The sequence below is a fragment of the Equus quagga genome, unplaced genomic scaffold, assembly GCF_021613505.1.
Source record: "Equus quagga isolate Etosha38 unplaced genomic scaffold, UCLA_HA_Equagga_1.0 72560_RagTag, whole genome shotgun sequence".
Taxonomy (NCBI): domain Eukaryota; kingdom Metazoa; phylum Chordata; class Mammalia; order Perissodactyla; family Equidae; genus Equus; species Equus quagga.
In genome coordinates this window covers 252,733-261,766 of record NW_025802468.1, presented here as the reverse complement: position 1 = coordinate 261,766, position 9,034 = coordinate 252,733, and the positions used below count along the sequence as shown (strand labels likewise).

The window sequence follows — 9,034 nt, the reverse complement described above, 5'->3', positions numbered from 1 at the left end:
AGCTTTTATTTCTCCATATCTGAAGGACAGTTTCTGGGCTGAAAGTATGTGTCTTTCAGTATTTTGAAGATATCATTCCACTCTCTCCTAGCCTGTAAGGTTTCTAATAGCCTTGTAGGGAGTCCTTTGTAGATTAATCTTTTCTGCCTTGCTGCCCTTAATATATACATGTATTTGCCATTGACTTTTGCCAGTTTTACTAATATATGCCTTAGAGAAGGTCTTTTTGCATTGATGTAATTAGCAATTCTATTGGTGTCATTTACTTGTAGTTCTAGTTCCTTCCACATGTTTGGGAAGTTCTCAGTATTTTTCTTTCTACAAGTTCTCTGCACTTTTCTCCCTCAGTTCTCTCTCTGGAATATATAATCCTTGTGTTGCATTTCATAATTGAGTTGGATATTTCTCAAAGAATTCTTCATTTTGTTAAAGTCTTAGTTGTCCTTCCTCCTCCCCTTAAAGCATATCTGCCCTCTAAATTACCAACACTATGCTCCATAATGTCAGTGCTTTTTTTTTTTTTTATGGTTTCTAGATTGTGCCTCACATTTGTGTGTGTTTCTTTTAGAGTTTTGGTCTCTTTTGTGAAGAATTCATTCTGCTCCTTAATTTTATTCCTGAGCTCATTGAACTGTCTTTCTGAGTTTTCTTGTAACTTGTTGAGTTTCTTTATGATAATCATTTTGAATTCTCTGTCATTTAGACTCTAAATTTCTGTGACTTCAAGATTGGCTTGGAGACTTCTCATTTTCCATCTGATCTGGAGTGTTTGTGTATTTCTTCATGATGTTTGATTGGGTACACCTTTGCTGGTGCATAGTGGTGGTACCCAGTCATAGATTCCACCTGCCACCACTGGGCAGAGGCAAGTGATGTGTTTTCTCAGTCTCTGGTGTCTGCTGGAAGTTGTGTCCATTCACCAGAAGCTGTGCCAACAGAGCCTATCTGCATCTGCCAGCTGGCCCCTGTTTCCTGACATATCACACATACAGGCATAGGGGTTCTGGAGTGGAACCACTGCCCTAGCCAACCTGCTGAGCTGGTGTTCCAGGCAGGAAGGAGAGAGGAATGGCAGATTCCTTCACATCTGCCAGCCCACTCTGCACTCACTGGTGGCCTGATGCTGATGTCACTGTCCAAATTCTTTACTGCTTTATAACAAGTATCACTTTTTTCTCCAGTTTCCAACATGTCACTCATTTCCCTCTAGGATGTCATGAGAGAGAACAACTTTAATATCAATATTTCTACTAAGAATCTCTTCAAGGCAGTCTAGACTTTTTCCAACATACACTTCAAAGCTTTTCCCTTCTCTAATCAGTACCAGTTCAAAGATGCTTCCATATTTTCAGGAACTTGCTACAGAGCAACCTAATTCTCAATACCAAAAACTATATTATTCAGGGTTCTCCAGGAAAAAAAAGAAGCAACAGTAAGTATAGAGTGAGAGAAGAGAAAGAGAGAGATTTATTTTAAGGAATTGCATCATGAGATTGTGGAGGCTTTGCAAGACCAAAATCTGTAGGGTAGGCTATGACATTGGAGATTCAGGGAAAATGAGATGATATTTGAGTCTGAAGGCAGTCTTTCCCTCTTACAGCCTTGAACTGAGTTAAAGAAGCCCATAAACAATATGGAAGGTAATCTGCTTTATTCAAAATCTACTGATTTAAATGTTAATCTCATATTAAAGAACAACTTCACAGAAACATCTCAAATAATGTTGGACCAAATACTGGGTACCATGGCCTACCTAAGTTGACATATAAAGTTAACCATCACATTAAGTACATCTTATAAAATTAAAACATTTGTCTTATACTATCGGCAAGCTGCATATTGTGTTGTAATTTGCTGTATCAATAAGCAATATCAATTATGAATTTTTAACCTGCATATTTAGGCCACAAACATTGCCCAAACAAAATTAGTTGAAACTAATAACTGAAAATTAGGTGATTTTTCAAGTATAGTATTTTTCACGTGTTACTGGTTAAATAAGATATTGTTTAATTTCTGAAAATTTCCACCAGCTGACTTCAACTTCAGAAGTTATAAATCACAAGGCACAGCAAACTAGTACTACTATATAGGTAAAAATTGATAAGCGAAGTCTAGAAAAATGACCACTAGCAATAAGGACCACTGGTACACACCTTGGAGCTTTTATTTATCATTTCCCACTACAAGCAACCAGATTTCTTTAGAGAAATGGTGATTCCCAGGCTAGGACATCTTCTTGTGCTTCAAAGTAAGAAAATAAAGTATTAGAGATTACAAATGTGTATCAAAAAATGTCACGGCCCGATTTAGAGAACCTTCCTGTTGCTAAAGATGAGAAAATTTGAGTATCAAAATAACATTAATTGCGGGGCTGGCCTGGTGGCTTAGTGATTAAGTGCGTATGTTCCACTTCTTGGCGGCCTGGGGTTCACCAGTTTGGATCACCAGTGTGGACATGGCACCACTTGGCAAAAGCCATGCTGTGGTAGGCATCCCACATATAAAGTAGAGAAAGATGGGCACAGACGTTAACCCAGGGTCAGTCTTCCTTAGCAAAAAGAGGATTGGCAGTAGTTAGCTCAGAGCTAATCTTCCTCAAAAAAAAAAAAAAGAAAGAAAGAAAGAAAAAATAACATTAATTGCAATGGAGTTAAACACATCAAATGTGCCGAGGCTTATGAGTTTATAATGACATATTTACAAAAACAATCACATTTGGAGAATGCTAAAGAAGCAACACATTATTTTGAAAAATGCAAACTGTTCCTCCAACCAAAAAGGTGATAAAAATTTTCTTTTTATAGAAGTATTCCAACTAATACATTGAGAAGGTTTGTTAGAAGTAGAAAATTACCTTAATCTAAGCGGTGATAAAAAATTATTACTGAAAAAAGAGAATGAGTCACTTGCCTTGTAATATTTGTACACAATGCCACCTATGAAGTAATCTGTCGCTCATCACCAACCCTTGAAGTCAAACCTAAACTTGATTAACCCTCTATATTTAACTACTAGTGTACAGTAAATACTGGTTTTGTGAGAAACATAAACCCCAGGTACAGGATGACTTACACAGATAAATTGAAAAAAAACATATGGTAGGAAATTCAACAGGACAAATGGCTTGCTTTTTTCCTAAAAAACAAAATTTCACCTTCATATTTCAAAGAATCTTTGCAATTAGGCAAGCATTAAAGATGCCTCCTTAAAGTACTAAAGTTGCCTCCTTCATTCCTTTTCTGTGGCCCACATGATAACACATTTTCAAAAACTAGTATAATGAAACAACCAATAAACAAAATCAGACCACTTATAACTGACAGAACAGCAACAGTTCTCCAATTGCTAAGGGAACCATGTTGGTAAAGATGCACATTCCTGGGCCCCAACTCCTAGAGCCAAGAATCAATAATTTAGCAAGCCTGAGTGATAAAGACAAGCAGACCAAACACCAAAGATACTGACAAATATAGGCACATTTTTGAAAATGCCTCTTTGTCCATTTATAAGACTTTCTCTTGGAATTTAAAGAGGTGAAAATGCGGGGTACATTTGACTATACTATACTAATGACCACGGCAGTGATACCAAACCTGAAGTGAGTTTGCTCACCCCTTGTGCAGCAAGCCAATCTCTGACACCGGGTGTGGTGGAAGAAAGTAGTAATTTTATTTTTGCAAAGTGCTGAGCAAGGAGACAGGGCATCTCATGCTGAAATCCCAAATTCCCTGAAATGCTAAAAGGAAGGTTTTTTATTTGGGGTTTTAGGTAGGGGAGGGGAGCACATGGGCTGCTGGTGGAGCTTTCCCACCAGCCTGTGTTGGCCTTGAGACACTGGCAGAGAGGAGGGAGTCCGTGACCTTGCTGCTCAGCAACTTTCCCACCAGCCTGTGTGTCTTTGTGGGGAGGAGATAATGAATCCAGGTGCTTGTCCTTGGTGGTGTCTGCCTCCATGGAGGATAGTGGATTCTGGAGCCAGGATGCCAGGGAGTAAGCAGGGAATTAGTGTTTTGGTTTTAACCCCATATATGCTGGGTTTAATGTGGGGAAACTGATATCAGAGTTGGTATCAGTTGTATTCATTCCCTCCAGTTAGAATAAGACAGTTCCCAATTCCTTACTCCTTACCCATTTTTTTTGTGAGGGGTCGGGGGAGTGTGGGTTGTTTTCACATCTTCACTGGGGGCTACACGTGAGGGGAACTCCTCTGAGTCAATGGTAGTGCTCACATTTTCTTCAGCCACTCCAACTTTGGGGGTGGCTGGGGGGATGTTCAGCATGTTCCCATTATCTCAGAGCATCACTGTGTAGTTGTGTAGTGTGGTGTAGTTTATCTGTTTGATGTACTTGGTATTTGGGCTGAAGAGGGGTTGGGCAGAATTATAGATGAAGCCATTTTGATCTCAGCAGTCGCCTCTTTGGCGCTTATACTTTTTAAATTTTTAAATGTGCATCTTATAGTGTGAAATGCTAATGCTAGTGTTTTAATTTGGTAATCCTGTATCTTCATTAGCATGTAGTTTCCCTCTTCTGGAAATTACCTTGAAATAAACTTTGTCCTTTTCATCTAGAATTGTGCCTTCCTTTATTTTTGTAGAAATATTTTATATATTATGAATGTTAATATCTTCTTGCCATACATGTTACAAATATCTTCTTTTATGGAAACAAAGACATCCCAATTTTCTGAGGACTTTCTGGTTTTAGCCTGAAAAGTCCTGAACCTTGGTAACTTCCTCAGGCCTAAAGCAAACCATAACAGTTGGTTCCAGGACCACAGCTTTTCCTTTAGTACTTTGTCTAAGATATAATTTTTCAAATTGAAATCAGAATCACCAGATATTTTTTAAAAAGCTATTATCCATATCCAATTTCCAGAAATTCTAATTGTATTTGTCTGGATAGAACCTGAGCCTTGGTATATTTAAAAATCTCCACAGATGACATTAATGTATGGCAAAGCTAAAAATCACAAATCTAGTATGTTGCAATTAGAATTGTTTACATGTAAGGGAAATAACAAAGTAACCATGTATGTAAATATATTTTCTCTTACTGGGAGTAGAGGTCAAACTTTTGAAAGCCACTGGCCTGTGGTGGGTTGTGCAGTCTTTAAATTTCACATAATCAAGTCAATCAGTTTCCATTTATATTGTTTTTTTTTGTCTTGTTCAAGGAATCCAAATTTTCCCAAGGACCCGAAAAGTCAACTTCTTGATTGTTCTGTAAATTTAGCTTTTTTGTCACTTAGTTCTTTAATCCTTTTTGAATTTTTTGTACATGTATGAGGTAATTTCATTTCATTTCTAATTTCTATACAGAAAACCATTTGGTGGCCAGCCCACTGGCACAGCAGTTAAGTTCGCACATTCCCCTTCTCGGTGGCCCAGAGTTTACCGGTTCGGATCCTGGGTACAGCACTGTTTGTCAAGCCATGCTGTGGTAGGAGTCCCACATATAAAGTAGAGGAAGGTGGGCATGGATGTTAGCTCAGGGCCAGTCTTCCTCAGCAAAAAGAGGAGGATTGGCAGTAGTTAGCTCAGCGCTAATCTTCCAAAAAAAAAAAAAAAAAAGAAAACCATTTGTTTTAACATCATTTGTTGAATACTATAGTATACCCTGTATTTGTGGTGCCAATTCTATCATATACTATGTTGTTATATCTGTATGAAAATGTTTCTATGCCTCTGTTCAGCTAAACTGATATATTCATTTATTCCTACATAAAACCATATTTTAAAAATTATGTTTTCACGTTTTTAGGTTAATTGTTCCCTCATCTCAATTTTAATCTCAGTTTTCAGAATTACTTTTGTTAGTCTTAGAAACATGAACGTAAATCTAAAATAAAATTTTGAAATATCGCAAGATTTTTTTTTAAAGATTTTATTTTTCCTTTTCCCCCCAAAGCCCCTAGTACATACTTGTATATTTTTAGGTGTGGGTCCTTCTAATTATGGCACGTGGGACACCACCTCAGCATGGCTTGATGAACAGTGCCATGTCCACGCCCAGGATCTGAACCGATGAAACCCTGGGCTGCTGAAGCGGAGCACACGAGCTTAACCAGTCGGCCACAGGTCCTGCCCCACAAGATATTTTAATGGCATTTAATTCTTTGATAAATTTCTGCAAGTAGCTAATCTATGGTTCTTACATTTTTAATTAACAAACGTGGTAGTTGCTTGATTTTCTTTTCATGTGAGATCTAGTTTTGGTGTCAAAGTCAAATTAGCTCCTTCCATGAATTAGGTAGCATTTCCTATTTAAATTAAATTTATTGTTATCTGAATATTTATAATAAGAATTATTGTTTTCTTTTAGTTTGGGCGAAGCTCTGCTATAAAGCCTGCTATGTGTGTGTGTATGTGGTAGGGAATTAGATCTTTTTGTTGTTATTTTAATTCATGACTGTTATAGTTCTCATTTTTATTTCTTCTTGGTTCCATTAAGAAATCTATGTTTATATTTAAAATGGCCTATTTGTGAATTTCAAATGCATTCTTTATAGTGATTCAAAATATTCATCAGTTTTTGAATCTTTATCAAACATAGCAGGTTTTTTTTTACTATTATACTCTTGAATTCTATTTTTATCAGTCAGTCCTGCAAGCACTTAGTCTATTTTTCAAATCTTGTTTAAAAGTTAATGTTTAGTTCTCTTATTTTTCTTTGTCTGTTTTATAAATCTCTGCTTTATATCTTTTCGTCCTTTAGTTTTCTGTATTTTTGGTTGTTTACAGAAGACTGTTCATTGTCCAACATCTTTTTGTCTATCTTCTTATCTATAATTTTAACAGAATTGTGGTTGGACATGTGGCTTTGCAACTAAAAGTCACGTTTCCCAGTGCCCTCTGCTTCTAGTTATCACCTTAAAACCAAGTTCTGACTAATAGAATGTTTATGGTAAGAGCTATTATGTGTCTTTTCAGGGTCTTGCCTTTAAAATAATGTGTGCACAATCCCTTGGGTTCTTTTACACTTTCTGATGGCTGGTTGGTGATAACAGCTTTCTGCAGCTCCCATGGAAATGTAAATAAAAAGGCTGAAATTGAGTTTGGCATTTCTGCCCATCAGCTTTGGACTATTCACCTATCAGGGATGGATTTGTGGGAGAAAAACAGGGTTCTATTTTTCTATATATCTAAACAGTGTATCTGTTAATATAGTTGGTAGTATCCTTAACAGAGGTATGCCCCTTGCATCCTAAATTAGTATTCTTCAGCTTCCTAGTGTTCTTGCTTTAAATAATCGATCTGGAAGGCTGGATAAATCTTACATTTCCTTTACATTTGGCTCTTTCTCTCAAATATCTGAATGCCTTGATGAAGCTGTTTTAATTTAGTTTAAGGGATATGGTGTATTCCTAAGGGAAGATTTTTATTCTCCTTGAGTTCACTGCAGTTGTTCCTGCTATGGTTCTAAGTAAAGCAGCTCATCTTGGCTTCAGTCAAACACGCCATTTCTTCTATATGAATCACTATAGAGTTCTACTTTTTTAGAGTTTTCAACATCTGGGCTTTTTAATGCATTTTGATAAATACTTTAATTTGTTGATGTTGTCCTTACAAATTTTGATTCTTTTTTTTTTTAATATTCATGAAGGGTTTTCTCAAGTGTAGACAAAACAACATCTAACTCTATGATGTCATTGATTTTCTTTCCTTTTTAGACACCAAATATGTACACAGAAATTTCTGAGTCTATGGATTCATTTCTTGACTTCTCCCTCTTTTCATGATTCATTTCCTTTTTCTGAGTTTTCTGTTGCTAGGGTCTCTTTTTCAAAAGAGGACTCAGCACAAAGTGGCCCTATCATTTTAGGAGTAAGTAATTCACCTGTTTACTTTAAAAGTTCTGAAGATGCTGTAGTTAGAATAGCTTCATGCTGTGTGTAATTTTCTCTGCTGCTTTAACTTTTCTTCTTACATCACTTTCTTCAGCCTTTTCATATTCATCACTAATGGACTTCTGTTATTCCTTTTTGGCACAACTTTTATAGATTGTTTAAACTTGCTTGATTTTCAGAAATGTTCAAATTTCATTTTACTCTTTTTCTTTGAGGAGTTGAAGGGATAGATGATCCACAGTGCTTGGAGAATGCTTCATCAGCATCTATAGCAGTGTTGGGTAAAGGAAGATCTACTCAGAAAAGAAGAGTAACAGGAGAGAAATCACTGTTCTGGCTTGGGTGTACGGCATGAGTGGAGAATTTGGTGGAAGGGAAGCAGATGGGCACTAGTGGTGGAGTTGAATGGCTTCACTGGGGCCAAAGGTTTCCTAACTTTCTTCATCTTTCTTATTTTTATTTTGTCTGCCCAAGCTTGAGGTGTCAGGAAAATCAAATACAATAATAGGTTTATGCTTTTGGCCAGCTTTATCTTTCATGGAATGTATTCTTTGAATATTTCAGACCTGCACACCCTGGGGACTATGTATGTCTATTTGTTTCAATCTATGTGAGGATTCCATGCATGACTCATGCAAGGTGCTTGCCTTTGTTTCATGTAACTAGGATCTCTCAGGGCAGAAAGTGGCTAAGTAGTACCCCAAACACTGAAAGTCAAATGAGCATGCAATGTCACCAGGAACAAAAGATTACAGTTAGGACAAATAATAGATATGCTGAAAGCCTGGAAAGAAAACTTGGGAGACTTACTTTCAGGAAGAGGGTTTTGCAAAGCTCATGTATATAAAGGAGAGTCTAGAGGCCATGTACATGCCAACACAGTAAGTGCTTACAAAGAACTTCAGAAGACCCTAGGGGGCTGGCCCCATGACAGAGTGGTTAAGTTCCTGTGCTCCGCTTTGGCGGCCCAGTGTTTTGCTGGTTCAGATCCTGGGCGTGGACATGGCACCAGTCATCAGGCCATCCTGAGATGGCATCCCACACAGTACAACCAGAGGCACTCACAACTAGAAGCTACAACTATGTACTGGGGAACTTTGGGGAGACGAAGAAGAAGAAGAAGAAAAAGATTGGCAACAGATGTTAGCTCATGTGCCAATCTTTAAGGAAAAAAAAAAAGAC

The 9,034-nt window shown here is 37.3% G+C and overlaps 1 pseudogene; it reads right to left on the bottom strand.

The window, feature by feature from the left end:
* Positions 1 to 7,593: 7,593 nt before the first annotated feature.
* LOC124234178 (centromere protein U-like) lies at positions 7,594 to 8,403 on the bottom strand (annotated as a pseudogene).
* Between the last annotated feature and the right edge of the window lie 631 nt (positions 8,404 to 9,034).